Consider the following 22,325-nt stretch of genomic DNA (forward strand, 5'->3'; position numbering starts at 1 on the left):
AACATTTTGAAAATCTAAAAATGCTATAGAAAAGTCTTATAATTATCATTTTAATGGTAGATGTGAAGGGGAGAGGAGAAGCAAGGACGACTACATGGTAGTGTCCTTGATAGTTTAGAAGAGGGATGGATTTAGGGGAAAAAATAATCTAGTTTCTTTTATAGATGTTGAATTTATATATATATATATGTATATATATATATATATATGTATTAAACACACACACATGTATATGGGAATTTTAAGTGGAGATTTATTTAGTCAATTCTCTTATTGGATCCAGACATCAACTGGTAATAGAGAAATCAGGAGAGACATGAAAGCTAGATATGTGTATTTTGAGATATATGCAGAGATAACAAAATTGCATCCTTTTATTTTTCTGAAACACCCTCCCCTCCTCCTCTCAGTCTATTGACCTTCCTGACTTGCTCCAAATCTCAACTAAAATAACACTTTTTACAGGAAGCCTTCACTAACCCCTCTTAATTCCAGTTTCTACCACTCAGTTATTTTCCCTTTATCCTGTATCCTTGTCTTGTTTTTATTTGTTTGCATGTTGTCTCCCGCATTGAACTGTAAGCTCCTTGAGGACAGGAACTGTCTTTTGCTTCCTTTTGTATTCCCCAGAACTTAGCACAATACCTTGAATATAGTAAGCAGTTAATAAAGATTTGGTTGATTATCAAGAACTACAAGAATGGAAATACTCACCATCCAGGACAGAAGGATATCCAGCCCTTGCTCCCATAGTTTAATAATTTACCCCTTAAATGTCCAAGAGAAGTACCAGTGGGATATCATTGATAAGAGAACCCAGTGGATAGAGTGCTGGGCCCAGAAGCAGAAAGACCTAATTTCAAAGCTGGCCTCGGCATTCTAATTCCATGACCCTAGGCAACTTGGTTCCTCAATTGTAAAATGGGAATAATAATAATAATAATAATAATAATAATGATGATGATGATATAATCACATCTACTTTGTGAGGTTCAGATGAATTAATATCTGTAAAGTACCTAGCACTTTGTCTGTTACAAAGAAGGCATTTCATAAATGCTGATTCTTTCCTTCCTCGCAAATCACTGAGAGATAAAGAATCAGTTGCAATTGTTCCTATCATGGTATCATGGTTGTAGTGAGGTCTACCCAAAGCCTGGAAGGGCACAACTACAGCAACTTACAAAAGTCCATTTTCAGAAATCACCAGAGATATTCTGCAAGTTGCCATGCTTGGAAGTCATTGTTTCTTAAGTCAAGAACATTTTGTCTTTAGGATCTGGAAGCCACTTTCTTTGACATGGGAAGACATGAGAGAATGTGGTCTATAAGGACTGAGATTTTGGCCTAAATCAAGACCGTATGATGGTACCAAAGCGGGCAATGAAAACTCCAGGTACCATACTGTTATCTGACAATTAACCTTAAAAGGAGAGGAAGGCAAATAGGAAAGTCTCCCAAACCTGGGGCAGGACATTTTCCTTTTGATAGCATCTGCCTTTTCTGTTCAGGAATCCCCAGTTTCCTTTAAAATGTCTGCCTCAAAGAACATCATTAAGTTTATCTTCCTTGGGCATTCAAAGTTTCTCTGATCCCAAAGACCCATGGGATTACCAGGAATTGAAGAAGCTCTTTACCTTACATATTATTCTATGGATCAAATGCTTTGCTGAAATTAGCCAGGAATATATCCTATACACCTCTGTGTCTTTATGAAGATGTGGTTTTCTCTAAAAGATCTATGAAAACCTTCCCAACCTCCTCATGTTCTCATTCTCAAGAATATACCTGTGAAAAGAAGCAATTCTTATAAAGATTTTAAGGATGGGCAAGTCACTTAACTCTATTGCCTTACAAAAATAAAAGATATTAAGGATGCTAGAATTATAATAAAAGAGTATTCAAATCTATTCTCAGACACTTATGACCTCGGGCAAATCACTTAACCTCTGTATTATTGTAACATGGGGAAATAAAAGCACTGATCTCCTAGAATTGCTAATAGATTCAACTGACATAATATTTTAAAGTGCTTAGCAGAGAACCTACCATTTAATGTTTGTCTTCTTCCTTCTTGTTACACAAAACAGTAGTCATGTAAAAGTATACAATTATTGATTTGTTGTTTGTCTACCTTCTGAAGTCACTGTTCTAAAATTCAGTGGTACCAGACTCTCTCCTTGAGTGAGATGAATGTACTGCAGCGTACCTACCATTTAATGTTTGTCTTCTTCCTTCTTGTTACACAGAAAGGCAGCCATGTGTAGTGAAACTCCACATATATCAAGAACACTGCCCTTGTGTGGCTCAAAGAGAGAGAGAGTAGATATCTGTTGTGTTTTTCTCCCCTTCCCCAAGGATAACTCTCCTTCCTTCCAGGAAGGGAAGCAGCAAATTGGGGTCAGGGACTACCATTCTTCTCTCTTCAGACTGCAATTATATCTGCTTCTTTAAATATACTTCTTCTAGATAGAGAAGTTCAATCTAACTTCTGTTTGTTTTGTCATTTGCGGGGGCGGGGAGATCCCCAATATTCTATATACAAACGACCCCTCCCCACTACATACCAGTCCCATAATGAACACATATTGCAAATAGTAAATAAGCCCATTTATTCAAATGAGAAGTTAGAAAAGATATACACAGGAGAATATATTCCAGGCAATTGGAGTGAGATAAGTCAATTCAACCAAGAGAGACTATTCTGGTTCTCACCCAAGGGGAAACTCCCCATAGTCTCCAGAGTAGCTATCCTAGGTTATTTTCCAGGAATCTTTTCCTTTAGCGATCTGAAGTTGGGTTGTTCTCTCCCATCTTCTCTCTAGAAGACAGAAGCACTAGAGTAGACATAAGAAAACTTGAAGCTTAATAAATCCCCAAAGAGGACTTAAGATTCTCAAAAAAAGAGACTGAGAACTGAAACTTTTGCCTCTTATACTCAGTCCTGACCTTTACACAGGGCAGGACATTCATCTCACTCAATAACGAGATCACTGGCAAATCTGTTCAATTTTGTCACCATTTGTTTTACACCTTTTGATTTCATCTACAAATGCTCTAAAGACAACAGGATTTTCTTTTGTCCTTTGCAGGCTTAATTTCCTTTCAAATGTCCTTCAATGTTTGGGGGAGGAAATACTTATCTTCTGCAAAACTTTACTAATAGTAATAAACTCTAAACCAGTATTATTATTGACTCCTGAGTCTCTCTTCCTGTTAAAAAAGATTGCAAAAGATTACAAGAGATTATTTTGATTTTCTTATTTTGGTGACGTTTTTGCATTGGTTAAACCTTTCTAGGAAATGATGACAGTATCTTTGCTTTTTTTTTCACTTCCCTTTTTTTTATTTTTGTTGATAGTTTGTCTAAAATAGATGATAGTATTACCTTCATTTTTCAGATGAGGATGGTAAGGTTGAAAGAGGTTAAGTGACTTACCCAGTGAAGTCCCACAACCAGTAAAATATCTGAGACAGGTTTTAAATTTAGGTTTTCCTTATGTCAAGAACAGCACTTAATTCTCAATCTACACCATCTGGATGTGTTAGGTTTACTATAGTTGCAGCAGCTGTGAGTAACCATTTCATTGGAAGCCAAAGAGTAACTGTGCACACTGCTCTCTCTACAAACATGTACTAATTACTAATAGAATAATTGCATGTTTGATTTTTCCTTGTAAGCTGATTAGAAAAAAGAGAAGAAGCTGTTGTTGCCATTGTGCAGATACACACATAGACCCAAACATTATACAGTTGTATGTTGATATAAAAATGTTTGCAATTTGATTCTAATGACTGGCGCTTTTAGATAACTTGGCTGTTTCTCTCATTTGGCTTGGAAGTGTCTATGAGTGGTTTCCATGAACTTATCCTTCATAGAGTTCCATTAGATATATTTATTCACTTAATTTTATCACATGATTCCAAACAAAATCATTTGTTTCGTTTCCAAGAGACTCAGAGTCTCTGAAATGGGCAAACCATAATGGTTCTTAGCAGCCACAGAATGATCAACAAAGCCTAAGTACAAATCCTTTCTAACTCTGCTTTCAATATGAACTCTGTTATTTGGCTTGGCTGGGCATGCTCTAAGAAACCAAAAATATTAATAAATAATATGAAAGTGATCACAAGGAATGCCAGTTATTTTTTAAAGAATGTAATTGAACATTTGAACATAATTTTTAATATTTCTTAAATCATTCAAAAATTCAAGTTTCAGACAGTATCTTTGTGTAATCCTTATGAATATCAGTGAAAATACTGGTTAATTAACATAATGTCTTATATTGTGATTAACTCTGATTTCACTTGCCTTCTTCCTCTTTATAACTTATACAGAGTGAAAAGAACTTTATGTGTGATGCAAAGGCAAAAAATATATATATACTTGTATTCATTAGTCTCAGACAGTATTCAGCATTATAAAGCACTTCAGAGACCATTTCAATCAATTGACACCTGAACAGGAATCCTCTTGATAATATCTCAATAAGTGGTCATTCAGTTATCACTTGGAACTCCCCATGAAGAAGTCTTTGCCTCCAAAAGCAAGTTAGATGAGTGTAGTACTTTGGTATTGTTAAGTACATTGTAAAGACTTAATAAATGTTCTATCTATATCTATCTATCTATCTATCTCTGTCTCCCTCTTTCTATCATTTATCATTGATTTATACCATCATATATCTATCATCTACTAATAATCTCAGTCATCTATCATCTATTAATCACCTATCATCTATCTTTCTATTATCTATCTACCTATCATCTATCTATCTATCGCTTTATCTATTTGTCTACTCATATTCATCTACCTACCCATCTTTCATGGAGCTTGCAGTAAATCCACCTTTCTTCAACTTCTACCTTTTTTTGCTCCTAATTCTCTCTCTGGGTAAAACAGTTCTAGTCCTTCTTTTTGAGTAATGGTCTTTCAAATGCTCAAAGGCAGCTATCATGTCCCATTCAACTCTTCCCTTTTCTGGGCTATATATCCCCATTTCATTCAAATGATTCTCATACAGAATAGTTTTTAGTTCCCTTACTATCCTACTTACTTTCCTTATATGCTTTCTACCTTATCAATAAGCTTGCCAAAATAAACTGTACAAAATACTTCAGATTTTGTCTGATAAAGGCAGAGTTCAGAAACATAATTAACATTTTAATTCTCTAATTGCCATACTGACCCTCCCTTTGGCAATTAAAAGTAAAACACAATGACATCATGAAACTCATACATTTATTCAATAATTTAAGGGGCAGCTAGGTGGCACAGTAGCTAGAGCATTGGCCCTGTAATCAGGAGGGCCTGAGTTCAAATTTGATCTCAGACACTTATTAATTACCTAGCTGTGTGACCTTGGGCAAGTCATTTAACCCCATTGCCTTGCAAAATTAAAACATAAACAAAAAAAGACATTTATTGAATAATTTTATATTGTCTCATTTGCTTGATCAACAAATATTAATTGAATTATTATTTGCATCCTCCACTATTATATCATTGTGTTATGCAATCCTGGATTACAGAAAGCATTATCAATAGATACAAGCTCTGATAGGTCCTACTAAACCAGTTCTATAACTATAAGTACAAGCTTGGTGATTAATTACCATATAAGAACCAGTTCGAACGAAAAACAAAATTATCAGGTGATGATTATTTTGTTGTTGTTTAACCATAGAAACCAATGGTACTGTCTACAAAACTGAAAAAGTCCATTATGGCTCAGTGGAAAGAGTTAGAGATACTTAGGATATAAAAGATATTTCAAAATACTAAAATATTAATCTATCAATCAATAAATTTTTTACTTACTATTTTCCAGACATTGTGCTAAACACCAAGGATATAAACAGGAAAAAAGAAAGATAGTCTCTGTCCTCAAGGGACTTGGAAACTGATGGAGAAAGACAACACACAAAGGGAAACGTAAAAGAGGGTGGAGATTGCTGGGTAAGGAAACTGTGGCATGGGGGAAAAGTGAAGTAAACCAGGGAAGTCCCAGGAAGTGCATCAAGGTTAGAAATGTGGAGGCAGAGCCAAGATAGTGGCATAAGGACAGCATTTCCTAGGAGCCCTCTTCCAAAATATTTCAAAAACCTTAAAATTGTGAGTCTAACTATATTTTCAAGAGACAAAACCCGCTGAAAGATCCAGTGAAGCAATTCTCCTGCCCAAGGCAACCTGGAAGATCATGGGAAGGCTCTATTCCACAGGTTTGGATGAGGTGGCAGCATAACCAGAATCACTACTCCAGAGCAAAGGAGCTCCAGCCTTCCCCATCTCTGGGAGTGCCTACTCGTGGCAGCAGAAGCAGTTTCCTGACCTGCCAACCCAGGGAACACCAAGCACAGTTTGGAAGATCAGAGAAGAAACTTCTGCCAGAGCAAATGCAGAATCTCCAGCATGGATCTAAGCACAGACCAGATCCCAGGAAATGGAAGCAGGCCCACAGAGCCACCTAGTAGGGAACCATTCGGCAGTTGCTCCCAGAGTGCTCAGCCTATGGAAGGTAAGGGGGTGGGGAGGGACTGTTGAGGTCTCTTCTCTGACCCTGGGACAGGACACTTGTGCTTTGTCCATATTCAGACCCTGATCACAGTCTGGGACCCCCCCCCCAATTGCCATATAGCAGGGACCCTCCTTACAGCTCCAGGGCAGAGGGGTGTGCTTATGGTCATCCATAGACCAAAACACAGGCCAGGAGAGTAGTCGGAGCCTCTCATAAGACCTTGAAGTAATTGACGTCCTTTCAGGGGTGTCTCAATAAACTCAAAAGCTCAGGAAGCAAAACCTGAACATAGACAATTACTTTGGTCTCATGAAGGATCAAAACCTCCAAGAAAAATAGGAGTTGGGCTCAGGCTGTGGCGGAGATCAAAAAAGATTTTGAAAATCAACTAAGGGAGGTAGAGGAAAAATTGGGAAGAGAAATGAGAGACATGCAAGAAAAACATGAAAACCAAGTCAGCAGTTTAGTCAAGATCCAAAAAAATGATGAAGGAAACATGCTAAAAAATAGTTTAGGTGAAATGGAAAAAGCAGTCCAAAAAGTTAATGAGGAGAATACCTTAAAAAAGCAGAACTGGCCAGATGGAAAAGGATATAAGAAAGCTCTCTGAAGAAAACAAATCCCTCAAATGTAGAATGGAGCTAAAGGAAGCTGATGACTTTGTGAGAAATCAAGAAGCAAAAAAAAAAAACTACCAAAAGAATGAAAAACTAGAAGACATGAAATGTCTATTGAAAAAGCAATTGACCTGGAAAACAGATCCAGAAGAGACAATTTAAAAATTATTGGGCTACCTAAAAGCCATAATCAGGAAAAGAGCCTTGACTTCATTTTTTTAAAAAGGTTTTTTTTGGGGGGGCAAGACAATGGGGTTAAATAGCTTGCTTGAAGCCACACAGGTAATTACTGTCTGAGGCCGGATTTGATTTGAACTCAAGTACTCCTGACTCTGGGACCAGTGCTCTATGCACTGTGCCACCTAGCCACCCCCTTGACTTCATTTTTAAAGAATTTCTATAGGAAAATTGCCTTGATATCCTAGAAGCAGAGATCAAAATAGAAATTGAGAGAATCCACCAATCTCCTCCCGAAAGAGATAAAAAAAACCCCTCAGAAATATTATTGCCAAATTCCAGAACTCTCAAGTCAAAGAGAAAATATTACAAGCAACCAGAGGGAACCGATTCAAATATTGTGGAGCTACAGTCAGGATTACACAGGATTAGCAGCATCCATATTAAGTGCTCGTAGGGCTTGGAATATAATATTCCAGAAGGCAAAAGAACTTGGAATGCAACGAAGAATCAACTACCCAACAAATCTGAATCTCCTCTTCCAGGGGAAAAGATGGACATTCAGTGAAATAGGGGAATTTCAAATGCTTCTGTTGAAACAATAAGAGCTAAACAGAAAGTTTGATCTTCAAGTACAGTGGATGAGAAGGGCTAATTATGAGGGCTTTAATGAAGTTGAACGGCATATTACTGCTTGGGAAGATGATACTGATAATATCCATATGAACCTTCTCATTTATTATAGTTAGAAGGAGCATATGTAGACAAGACACATGAGAGAGCTGAATTTGAAGGTATAATATATTGTAAAAGTGGAGTCAATACTTGAAAAGGTAATGTATTGGGAGAAAGGGAAAGGAGAGGTAGAATAGGTTAAAATATTTCATGTAAAAGAGTCAAGAAATAACTTTTACAATGGAATGGAAAGGGGATGAGGGGGAATGAGTGAGCCTACATTCTCATCAGAAATGGATCAGAGAGGAAACAACATGCATACATAGTAGGGTATAGAAATCTAGAGGAAAAAAGGAGAGAAAAGGGATGGGAGAAAGGGGATGAGGAGAGGGTAGATCATTGGAGAAGATAATTAGATACAACATATTTTTTCTTTACTTTTTGCAAGGTGGTGGGTTTGGGTGGCCTGTCCAGAACCATTGGGCTGGGTGATCACTGGGTCTCTGGGGTGAGATGTAGGCTTGGGGCCTCCTGGCTACAGGCCCACTGCTCTGTCCCCTGTGCCAATTGGCTATCCCACAGTACACTTTTGCAGAGGGACAGAGTGAAAGGAGAGAGAAAAGATGATAAATGGTAGTAAGGAGCAATGGATGGAAGGAATTACATTAGCAACAGCAATTGTGGAAAAATGTGAAAGTAGCTTCTCTGATGGACTTGTGATAAAGAATGCAATCTACCCCAGAGATAGAGCTGATAGTATCTGCACACAGATTGAAGCATATTTTTTTCTTTCTTTCATTTTATTTCTCATGAAGTTTTTTATTTTTGTGGAGGGAGGGGGATTATGTTTACTATTATAAGAAGACTATTTTAACAATGTGTAAATAAATAAAAATGTAAATTAAAATTTCAAAACAATTTTGAAAATGGTTAGAAATGGAAAAAAATGTTTGAGCTGGGCTTTCTCCTTAAATGGAGGCTTGGAGTTCATAGTCCTCAAATCAGAGAGGTAAGGGTAGCAATGAGTAGGGTGCCAAAGAACAGTGATTTCAAATTCAAATTGGGGAGGGGGGAATTAAACCATACAGAAGGATCCCTTCAGGCTTGACTTAGAAAACTATATATTAACTTTATCTATATTCTATTGTATTTTTATTACTTCCTAGTGACATTTTAATTTGGTTCCAGTAATACTATGGAATATTGAGATCAGCAACAAGTCCATGAGTTTGACACCTGTGTTCTAGAATATATAGAAAATAACTAGTAATAATAGTAGTAGCAACATTTGTATAACACTTACAATGTGCCAGGCACTGTTCTAAGCATATTACAATTATCTCATTTATTCCTCTCAACAACATTCCGAGATAGATGCTATTAATATCCTCATTTTTCAGATAAGGAAACTGAGGGTAAATTTGAATTCAGTTCTTCTTGATTTTAAGCTCAGGGTTCTATCCCAAGTACTACCCAGCTAAAAATAAAAAAAAAATGAATCCCCAAACACAAGAACTTTATAATCTAGAGGGTTAGATAAAATATAAATGAAAGAAAAGCTTAAAAAATATGGGTTAAATAATATGAAAGAGAATAAAACAGGAGTTCTAGGGTAGAATACATTTAAATATCAAATGATTAATACAAGTAAATGCTAGTAATTAATATGAGTTGATTGATATAGTTGGGGAGGGCTTCATGAAGGACATAGCACTATCATGTATTCATACCTGTGGAGAATACGAAGAAAAATACAGTACAGTATCTAATTTAGAACTTACAGTCTCTTTGGAGAGACAAAACAAAGGACAATATAAAATAGTGCCATATTGGGTAGTACAACCCAGAAGTGACATTGGAAAAAGACATCACCATTGGATAGAATGGAGGAAATGAAATTTTAAAATCAGCTTTAAAGACTGGGTAGGATTTGGATGGGTAAAGATGAGGAAGATAACTCTCCATAGAAGTTTCCAACATTAGTAATTAGCAAGAGCTGGGAATGAGCATGGCTTGTTCAGGTCAGGGCAAAGAACAGTTTAACTAGAAAGCAGAATTCAGTGAGAAGATTTCATGAGTTACAATGAGAAGTTTAGATATGTAGGTTGAACATCAAAGTAACATAATGTCAATATCATTTTAGGAAGATTAATCCAATGAAAGTGCACAAAATAAATTGCTTAGGAAGGAGAAAGAAATTAATCAAAACAATCAGGAATATACTGCAAAACTATGGACAAAAATATTTTAATCATGACTAACTCTGTAATACTAGGTGACTCTGATCAATACAGTGACCCAAGACAATCCCAAAGGAATCATGATGGAAAAATGATATCTACCTCCAGAGAACTTGTACTTTGAGTGCAAGTTAAAAGTATAATTTTTTAAGGTTATTAATTCTTATTTGCTTTTTTGTAATATAGTTTATATAGAAATAAATTTTGCATGTGTTTACATGCATAACTGATATAATACTATTTGCATTTTTCATTCAGTGGGAGAGAGTGGGAGGGAAGAACAGCATCTGGACCTCAAAATTTAAAAAAGAAAAGAATGTTAAAAATAATTTTTTTAGAATATGAGCATGAAATGATGAGCATTTGAACTAGAGTAATAGCAGTGGGAATAAAAAAAGGTCATTTCAAAGAAAGTATTAATTGGACTTGATAATGGACTGTGTAATTTAGCAGAAAATATAAAAAATTGAGGGCAAAATTTCTTGCCTCAGTCACTGAGTGAATGATGATGCTATTAACAGAAATAGGAAAGTCAAGAAAAGAACCATATTTGGAAGAGGTGGACAAAGTGATTAAATAATCAACAATTTTTAAAGGGGAGTTTATTGATTTTAAAAAAGACTAGGAAAACTTTGGAATTAAAATAAATAGCTGCATAGCTGTAGTAGTCCACTGAGACTTATGTTGGTATATGTGTAAGAAATTAGTCTTAGATTTAAGGGTCTAGTATTCATGAATGTTAAATCTGCACATTAAAATTTAAGATGATATTTTAATTTCTATGCTTTCAGTAGTTACAAGAAGGAGAATTAACAAGGACAGAAATGACAAAGTACATTAATATTTTGCTATTTTTAAAAATTCCAGGCTTAAAACTGTATAACTTTTCCAGAGGGTCATTCAACACACAGAGAGGAAAAGTAAATATTTAGCTATTAAAATATGTCCTCTGCTTCATAATAAATTTCATTTATTTGTTTCTTTACCTAATATATACTTTACCTAAAAGAACAATATTGGCCTAATTCTTTAAATGCCTATATGTCATAGTTGTAGAAAACAGAAATAAAAAGGAAGCAAAAAATTAGCTACATAGACTCTAACTTGAGGCTTTCGGAAATTCTCTTCAGGAGTCTTTGATAGTAAAAAAGTGTTATTATTGTGGATGACAAATAAACAAAACCTGTTTGAAAATAAAAACCAAAACTTTCATCAGAGAAAACTCTGAAATCAGTAGCATTTTAGTTCACCGAAATAGTGATCTCTGATTCATAGGAAGGTTTTGTCTATGTCATAACACACATCATATATATTTTAGAAATGTCACGATGATTCTCTAAATTTTTCATTTTTCAAAGAAACATTCGACAATTTCTAGAAGATAGCCTTAGTGTCCTTCACACAATTTTGTCCTGCTTGCAAGAATGTTGGTTCTAAAACCAAATGTAACTTAATCTCTCACTTAACTTACTTTCTTCTCTTCAGATATAAATTTCAGGCAACACTGGGCAGAAGTAATAGAGTAGAGTAAAATCCTTCACACTATTGAAATCCAAGGAACTACTAAGCTATAGACTACTGAACTTGCGAAACTGAGGATGAACAGAGCATTGAAATTAACAGGATATGGAAGAGAGATTTGAAAGATTGAATTGAACACAATTTCCTCTGAATAAATAGGACTTTTTAAAAAATAGTCTGGTTTCCCCTAGGGAAGTAAATGTTGAATACCCTTTTCTGTTCATTGCTTTTATTTTCCTTCTTTCTATCCTTCTTACTAGTTCTTGCTCCCTTAGCAACGGAAACAGAGCAGACAGTTTGCTTTGCCTGTTCTGCATCAGTCCCTTGCTCCACAGAAATACAAATAGATACTCACATGCATCTCCTGAAATTTCAGAAGCAAGTAGGCTCAGTAGTTCCTCCTAATGATTTTTTCTTAACTTGATATTCTCTGCACTTAGACCTACTAGCAAAAACTTGATAATATGAAAAATCAGCAAGGTGTACAAAGTACAAGAGTTAATGCTATGAGAATAAAAGGTGATGAGGCTATCAGAATTACTGTACTTTCTTGCAATTAATACTAATTATTGTTGTATATAAATTATATATATATATATATATATATATGCTGCTAGCCTCAATTTTACCATTATTCCAAAAGAAAATGAAATCTCAACCACAAAGCTGTGTGATAAAAAGATGGTTAGAATAACTTTTATACTACATGCAGTTATATGATTATATAATTATAAATTATAAATTCATATTTTTGAAGGGACCTTTCAAGTTCATTCAGTTCAATCTTCTCATTTTGCAAATGTGAAAACTGAGGTCCAGAGAGAAAATTGTCCCAGGTTTCATAAATATTAAGTACAGAACCAGGATCTGAACAGAGGTCATGTATCTTTTATATCTAGAACTCTTATACTGAACTATTTTACTCTACAGAATTGAATTTAAAATTCTTAAAAATGTTGGGGTGGCTAGGCAGTGGATAGAGCACCAGCCCTGGAGTCAAGAGGACCTAAGTTCAAATGCCACCTCAAACACTTAATAATTATCTAGCCCTGTGGCCTTGGGCAAATGACTTAACCTCAATGCCTTGCAAAAAAATTATGAATGTGAATTGACAAAGAATGAAGTGAGCAGAACTAATTGAATATTCTACGCAACAATAGCAACATTATATGATGAACAGCTATGAATGACTAAAACTATTCTCAGCAATACAAGGACTCATGATGAAAAATGCTATCTGCTTTCAGAGAACAACTAATGGTGTCTGAATACAGAACCTGAGCATACTATTTTTCACTTTTTAAAAAAAATTTGAGTTTTATTCCACAAAAGGATTAATATGGAACTGCTTTATATGATCGCACATTGATAAACTATATCAAAGTGCTTACCATCTCAGGAGGGAGAAAGAGAAGGAAGCAGGAATAGAATTGGAAACTCAAAACTTAAAAAAAAAGAATGTTAAAAATTGTTTTTTCATGTAATTGGAAAAATATATTTTTAAAAAATTAATGAAGAAACCCTAAGTAAGCCCTTACTACATGGCTAGCACTATGCTAAGTTGTGGAGATACTGAGACAAGCAAGCAAGACAATCTTTAAGGAGCATTCTAATGGGGGAAGACAACACTTGGACAAGTAAGATTTGAAATAAGGTGGACAGCCAAATGTACCCAGAAAAGCCTGATTTGGAGTTGATTAAGAAGCTGTGTGGTACAGCCTGACCAATGGGAAGATAAGGTAAAAAGTCATCCATCAGATGCCCCAGTATATTAGTGTGGCAAAGCCCAGTTACTTGCAGAGGATAATTGTTATAAGCTACAGGGTGTAGTTTGCATGGTTTGAAATTGTCTAGAAAGTGGTAAGAAATTCATTTCATTCTTTAACATTCAAATCTATTGAATGAATGAATGTTTAGAAATACATAGAACTGATTATTTGATTGATCCATTCATTCAAAAGCACCTTAGAGAAATTATAATATACACAGCATTTATTAGAAGCTTTAGAGAATTTTTTTAAAAGATGTCAAAATGCATATGGTTTGGAAAACAAAATAAATAAAGTGAACATAAAATAAATTCCCAGAGGACATAAATTTAAAAGAAAATACTCCAGTGCATATATATGTATTTATGTACATATGTATGTATAGTAATAATTCTTTTTGTATCATTTAAGTTAAAGGTCCACTTGAGTAATGAAAACATATCAGCTGATATGAACAGTGGCAACCTGAACTTGACTACAAGCACAGCATCTAAAAACGAAAAGAGAACTGGCTTTGTAGTGAGAAGTCCTAATTTTAAATCCAGATTCTGCCATGTACCACTTATGTGATTTTTAGTAATTCATTCAACCTCTTCAGTCTTCTCACCTGGAAAATGTGGAAGAAAGATAGATAAGATGACTTCTAAGGTTCTTTATAGATCTAATCCTATAATCTGTAGTATAAGTATTATGTGTTCTAATTTTATAAACTGTGATTCTAAATTTTAAAACAATGAATTTCAACTACAATTTTTAAAGACATTTATTTTCTTGAAATAGTTTTGAGAACTCATTAATTTATCAGCTTCATTTTTCTATGTTTCAAATCAAACTTTTCTCTATCATTGGATGGACTATGTATAAATGTTTCCCATGGGAGAACTTATTAATATCTTCTAAGATCTCTTCTAATTCAAATATATGCTCCTAAATCTCCACATTTATATTTTGTTTATCACCTGTTTCATACAATACTTTCCTTCATCAAGTATCTCTTCTCTTTCTTTCATCTTTCATCTTTTCTTTTCCACTGATTGCTTCCTCTAAATCTCTGTAATTCTTGTGTAGCAGCCAGTCAATATATATTTGTTAAGTGCCTACTTTGTGACAGTCATGTGTTAATGGTGAGGTTACAAAGAAAGGCAAAAGATAGCCTCAGTTCTCAAGCAGCTTAAAATCTAACTAGGGAATAGTAACACACTAAAAGGAACATGAAAAACAGAGAGGGGCTAGAGTAGAATGGAAGGTACTCAGCATGATGGAAAAATCCAGCTATATGCAAAATTAAAAGTTGGCCTTGGCTTTCCCTAAATGGAGAGCTCTCCAACAAGGGAGGGAGGGGCCCCAGGGGCAGAGAATATTAAGGAGATATGATATCCTGGGCTAAAATGATTTCCCCCCTTTCAACTATATGTAGAAATGGTTTTCAACATTCATTTTTACAAAATTTTTTCTCTCTCCCTTCCTTCCTCAAGGATAGCAAGCAATTTGATATAGGTTGCACATACACAATCATATTAAACTTATTTCCATATTAGTTTCTTTGTGAAAGAAGAATCAGAACTAAAGAGAAAACCCATCAGAAAGAAAAGAAAAACAAAATTTAAAAATAAGAACAGAATGCTTTGTTCTGCATTCGAATCCCTATTCTTTGATCACTGTAATGCTGAGAAGAGCTAAGTCTATCAAAGTTAATCATCATACCATGTTAATACTGGGTACAATGTTCTCCTGACTCTGCTCATTTCACTCAGCATCAGTTCATTTAAATATTTCCGGGTTTTTCTGAAATCTACCTGCTTATCATTTCTTATAGAATTCTATTACATTCATTTACCACAATAATATGTTCAGCCATTCCCCAATTGATGGACATTCCTTCATTTTCCAATTCTTGTAGGGATGAAATTAACTTGCAGGATAAAATGATTCCTGGAGCATAAGAGAGAAGTCCAATGGAGAATAGTCAAGTTGGGGGTTTGGGGGGTGAGGGGAAAGTTGTGGCTTACTCCACAACTAGTCACTGGTATTTAAAAAATGTATCCCCATGGATTTTACTACTCTTTGGTTTTAGGAGTAACCTGTTATAACTCCTAAGACTTGCCCATGAATCCCCATTTATATGTTTTCCATTAATTCGATTTTAACAAAAGAATTTACTAAGATGGTTTGATAAAAATGATTATTACAAAGTTACAGTTATGGGGCAGCTAGGTGGTGCAGTGGATAGAGTGCTGGCCCTGGAGACAGGAGGACCTGAGATCAAATTCCACTTCAGACACTTAATTACCTACTTTGTGACCTTGGGCAAGTCACTTAACTCCATTGCCTTGCTAAAATAAAAAAGAACAAAATTACAGTTATTACAAAATGTTTCCCCCAAATTTAGGTGGGCACTGTCCCCAAAATCCACAGTTTCCATTGAAAAAGTGGGCTCCACTTAGAGTAAAAGTGAAATTAGGCACATATAGTAGATCAATATAGTAAAGGGTAACACAAAATTCCTGATATTGAATGGCCTAGATGTTCTTTATTTCTCTGGAAAGTAATCATATAACTTCACTTAGGTATAAGATCTCTGATGGATCTATCTCCTTTTATTACTAGAGGCAGATAGTCAGCATAATAGATAGACTCCTAGATTTGGATTCAGGAAAACTTCAATTTTAATCCTGCTTCAGGCACTTTAACAGCTGTATGACCCTAATGAAATTACTTAACCTCTTTTAGTCTCAATTTCCTCATATGTAAAATGGGCTAATAATAGCAACTAATATCTATAAGGGGTTTTACAAACCATAAAGCAATGTATTTGTTTATGTAGACATATAAATTATTATTTTATACTATTATTATTTCTTCAATAATCAGTTTCTCAGCTATTAATGACTGTGCATCTTGAAACTATTTGCTTTCCTTTGGTCTATGTCTGGCCCTGATTGGATAATTTGCAGTAGATCTGAAGATAATGTTAATTGATGGGGATTGAGGGGTAGAGGATAACAAAGTCCCATTCCCCTCCCTTTACACTCCTAAATGACTTGCTGATTTTATGTTTACAGGCTCAAGAGTAATGACTGATTTTTTCAATGGCAAAATATACATTTTTGTGTGTTATCAGTTGCCATTATCCAGTGGTCAAAGTTTTATAATCTTCTCAGATGATTAAGCATTTACATCTATATTATTAAGGACTTGTAGGAAATTCTTTACTACTTCCTTAATGATTATATTTGATATATTCTGCATCCTCTATGAGCACATCAGTTAAAGTAAGAAGAGAAACTACCTTGTACTTATATCAGTGTTCCTTTTTCCAGATGAATACTCTCTTTTTTTTTCTTTTAGGTTTTTGCGAGGCAAATGGTAACAGTTAAGTGGCTTGCTCAAGGCCACACAGCTAGGTAATTATTAAGTGTCTGAGACCAGATTTGAACTCAGGTACTCCTGACTCCAGGGCTGGTGCTCTATCCACTGCACCACCTAGCTGCCCCCATATGAATACTCTTGAGACATTTTAGGTTATTTCTCACTTATGCTATTCACTGGTCCTAAAGGAATGAAGGTGAGAAGTTCATTATGTGACAGTCCTCCAAGAATATGTGTCAGCTTGCTATACAAGTTGACAAATTTTGAAAAACACATATACTGAAAGACACACATCAGAGTTCATAAAGATTTATGATATTTGTTGCCTTCCCTTCCTTTTTCCACTCTTGACACAAGTATAGAGAACCCATAGAGTAAAGTTCTACTCTGGATGTGATCCCAACACTGAGGAAGGCCAAAATTTGTTTCTTTTAACCATTATGGTCTTCTCCTGTGAGAAGACAGCACAAGTGCTTTATAGGAGCTGTCCATGGTTCTTGTAGCTCATCATTGAGCTTTGCTGTTCAGTTTTACTCAAGCGTGAAATATAGTATGCAACTTAATTATTGTCAACTTGACTAGCCTGAAACATATATGCAATTTAATTTTTTCAACTTGACTTGATTCTTTCCTGTTTTAAGGGCATTAAGTAATTCCAGAGTAAACTTTTTAAAAATTATTTTACAAATGATCTCCACAGCCTCCGTACAAAGGCTCTCTTTAGGTATCTATTGCAATGTCTTTTTCTGGGACCAATTAAAAGGGGTCTCTTTTTCCTTGTTCAAGTTGACTCATAACGAACCTGAAGCAATTTCTCTCTTTTTTCCTTGTTTAAAGGTGTCTCATAATGAGCCCATAGCCATTTACCTTACTTTCCATTCCATACACTGCACTCTCATTAGCAAAAAATAAAATAATAAAATAAAATAAGGTGACTTGCCTTCTACCTTCCATTAAATCTTCTTGTGTTTGGAGAAACACTCCTACTCATTTTCCATTCCTTTTTTCTTTCTCCCATATTACTCCAGGAAAGATTTGCTGATTGTGAGCAGTTAGAAATCTCCAACAAAAGTCAAGGGCAGAATCAGTAGCCACCAGTACTTACTCCTAATGGAAGCATATTTGACTCAGAGAGAAATGATTACATAAAAACATTTTTATATATCTCCAGAATACTAAAAATAAATGTCCTTTCTGTATGATACCCTTAAACTACAATCTCAGTTGTTATCTCTTTCAATCCTTAACTTCTTGAAGAGCAAATAACATTTATTGCCTCTAATGCCTCTTTCTACTCACTACTCAATCTCTACAATTTGGTTTTCTTCCTGCTATTTTACTGAACCCTCTCTCTCAAAGATCATTAATGATTTTTTAAATTATTTTCTCTTTTCTTATCCTTCTAGAGGCCTCAGTAGCAGCTTCTTCCCCCATGCTAGTCCTTCTGCCTCCATAACCACTGTTGTCTTCTTTGATCCTTCAATTTCTCCTCCTACATTAATAACATAAGTTTTGTTGTTGGTTGTTTTTATGCCCCTGAGATTAATATGTTTGCTTTCTATGGGTTACCTTATTATGCAGATATGCTGGATACAGAATAAACATGTTTGCTGAAAGTAGTCAATCAGGAGGAGCCTGCAATAAGCCCAGATGCTTTTTTTGGTGTTCATTCACTAACCTTGCTGCTCCCTTCCATCCCAACACCAGATGACCCAAAATCAGACTGGTAGTCAACTTTCTGTAAAGCATCCTGCTTCTATATCCATCTGTTTCTAAGAAAGATTGTCCATTCTTTTTCCAACCCCTCCCTGAATTTCCTTTATGTGATTTTCAAGCATGAATCTTCCTTCACTCTCCTGGGCTATGTATTTCTTTGTACATTTTTAGGAGGGATTTGGCATTAGTGTCTAATTTTCCTCCTAGTAAAACTTTTCTACTTTCAACCCAGCCTGGACTCTTCTGCATTTTTCAAATGTTCAAGTGGACTACTTGTGTTTGACTTGTTTTAAAACTTAATGGACTAGGGGGCAGTTAGGTGATACAGTGAATAGAGCACCAGTCCTGGAGACAGGAGACCCTGAGTTCAAACCTGGCCTCAGACACTTAATAATTCCCTAGCTATGTGACCTTCGGCAAGGCCTTTAAACCTATTCTCCTTGCAATAATAAAAATAAAAACCTTATGGACTCATTTTGGTTGGATCAGTCACACTGTGCCTTGATTCCAACATAGTTATGCCATTGTAGTCTCTTTGAGAACAAAAGACAACAATCGGCATATTTGAATTCTATTCACTTCTGGGGGTAGCAAGGACTGCTGGTCCAATCTTCTGATTTTTAATATCTTCCTGCTTTCACAACTTTGTAAATTTTGGTACTTCCAATGCGGTGTGATCCAGGGAGAGTTTTAGCTGTTACTCTTCTGCTCTACATTCTAGTTTTTAACCAGGTAGGGAGGGCTCCTGCCCTATTCCAACTGCAATTGCTCCTCTCTGCCCTGGAACTGCATTACAGAACTGGATTATATGCCCAATGCTAGTAGGGTCTCCTGGACTCTCTTTTTCACTAAGTATTCAGTTTCTTTACTGCCCCTGTGCACTAGTCCCAGATGGTCCTTTTAGTGCTGCCAATGTGACTGCATTTTAAAGGCCCATAGTATGTGCTGCTTCCATTATGCTGTGCTTGCAGCCAGCCCACAGAGTCTTCAATATATTTCTATCCTCCTAAGCTTCCTTGGGCTGCAAAATCACTCAATTTTTTTTTATCAGAATTTGATTTGATGTGCTTTTAAAAATTGTTTTGGGGGCAGCTAGGTGGCGCAGTGGATAGAGCACCGGCCCTGGAGTCAGGAGTACCTGAGTTCAAATTCAGCCTCAGACACTTAATAATTACTTAACTGTGTGGCCTTGGGCAAGGCACTTTACCCCATTGCCTTGCAAAAAAAAAGCCTAAAAAAATATTTTGGAGAGGTAAGTTGAAAGAGTTTATAAAAAAAATTTTACATTTCTCTGTCACTTTGATTCTATCCCTTGCATAATCTGGTTGGTTTTGTTTTTGTTTTTTCAGTTAAAATGAGACAAGGTACTCAGTTGATAAAAGAAGGGGAGAAGGGAGTCATGGGAGTTTTGCGAAGGAATAAAAATTTGGAAGAGCTGTTGTGGAAAGTGAGATGGTAAGTTGATAATGGATGTATAGAAGGATTGCCTAATATCAGTAAGGACCCAGTTGAGGTTGTATACCACAAATTTGTAGTGCATGATTTTCTGTACCTTCTCATATAACTGTTGAAATCTTAGATTTCTTCCTCTGAAAATAAACCATCAATGTCCATGGACCAATTATCATTTGAATAAGGGCTCTTATTCTTATAAATTCTTATAATTCTATGTTTCATTATATTTATTATGTATATATTTAAAATAAGTGAGACATCAGAGAAATTTTTCATAGTTAAAAGTTCTCATTTTAGGTACATTGATTTTATTTGAACAAAAATTTTTTTAATTAGATGTAATTTATATAGTTCATTTAACCCTTGTGATCCATTTAACCAATGTGATCCATTGTTTGGTCATGAACTTTTCACTTATAGATTTTAAAGGTACTTTCTTCTTTGAAAACCACTTTCCATATCACATTTTATGTCTAAATCATTCACTTATTTGTTGTATGGTATGAGATATTGGTCTACATCTAGTTTCTGCCACACTGCTTTCTAGTTTACCTTGCAAACTTTTTAGTATAGGAATTCTTACTGAATTGACTAGACTTTTTAAGTTTATCAAATATACAATAAGCTACTTTGCTTATTTGCTTCTATAATTTTATATCAATTTACACAGGCAACAAAAGACATCACTAATAACCATTCCTCAAAGTCCTACATTGGGATACAATGCAATACCTTGGGAACTAAGTCACAACCCTGTACCCAGGTGGCCCAGGCCATAGTATTATTCCCTCACTGAAAGCCCTAGTGAGATTTGGCAGTCCCTTGGGTGACTAAGCAGCCCTTTTAAGGATCATACTGCTCCTCTCCTGATGTGAGGAAGGGGATAGAAAAGGTGTCCTAAAAATTGTCTGCTTACCCAACTCTAGTCTGATTACATGGCAGGCAGGGGATCCCACAGTGTGGTAGAGACACAAAAATCTAGAGAAAGTACAAGCAATAGAAAATTGATCCATACTTTATTGAATCTCAGCTTCAGAGACTCCATTGAGTGCACAATCATCTACAAGTGTGGTAGCTGACCTTGAGGCCAAATTGAAAGTCTACAGAGCCATTGTGCTGACCTCATTGCTTTATATCTGTGAAACCTGGACAGTCTACAGAACCATGTCAGGAAACTGATATTAAATTTAAATTATCTTAAGAAGATTCTGAAGTTCACCTGGCAAGAGAAGATATCAGATACTGAGGTTCTTTGTCAAGCTAAATTGACTAGCATTCCACATTACTGTAGAGAGTGCAACTATGATGGGCTGGACACGTTGTTAGAATGTCAAATGGATGCTTGCCAAAAAAAACTATTTTATGAAGAACTCACACAGGGCAAGTGCTCACAAAGGGATCAGAAGAAGTGATGTAGAGATTCCTTGGAGGTCTTATTGAAGAACTTTAGAATTGATTGGACAGCTTGGGAGACACTGGCACAGGACCATCCAGTATGGTGTGTCCTCATCAGTGCAAGTGCTTCACTCTGTGAGGAAGGCAGAATTAAAGCAGCTCAAAGGAAACATGACATAAGTAAGTTTAGAGTACTCACCCCAGGTGTTCACATGAATTATTTGTGCCCTACCTGTGGTGGAACATGCTGAGCTCATATTGGTCTGATCAGCCATGGTCAGATATACTGTAATTTGTCTCAAACATAGTGATATCATTTTGGTCTTCAATAACAAAGGAAAAGAAACAATCAATTTCCAAAGTATAAATACTCACACAAGAAATTTAACAATTGTCTCTTAAGAACATGTACCAGCTGAATCCAGTATGGTCCTAGGCACATCTCACTTGGGGAATCCATAGTTATTTTAAATATTCTTATCGACAATGTTATGTTTATGAAGGAGATATGGTATATTTGAGAAAACTGAGTGAAAGCAAACAAAAAGACCACTTGTTTTTATGTGAAGAGAGTTAGTTAGGATTACAGATTTGAAGTCATACAGGGTAATTGTTGACAGCATTGTGGATAAGAGATGATGATAGGATCATAGATTTAGAGCTAAGAGATTTTCTCAGATTAACCCTTGATTTTTCAAATAGGAAAGCTGGGGGCTCCCATTAGTAAATAAACTCATTGAGAGTAGGAGTTTCTTTAACACTTTGAATTTATATCTTCATTTCCAGATAGCAGATAGCAGATAGCAGGAACTTGCTGGTTAGTTGACTGAGTAATGAGACCTGACTAAAGTTGCATAGAAAGTAGGTAGC

Source organism: Macrotis lagotis, chromosome X (genome assembly GCF_037893015.1).
Source record: "Macrotis lagotis isolate mMagLag1 chromosome X, bilby.v1.9.chrom.fasta, whole genome shotgun sequence".
NCBI classification, from domain to species: Eukaryota; Metazoa; Chordata; class Mammalia; order Peramelemorphia; family Peramelidae; genus Macrotis; species Macrotis lagotis.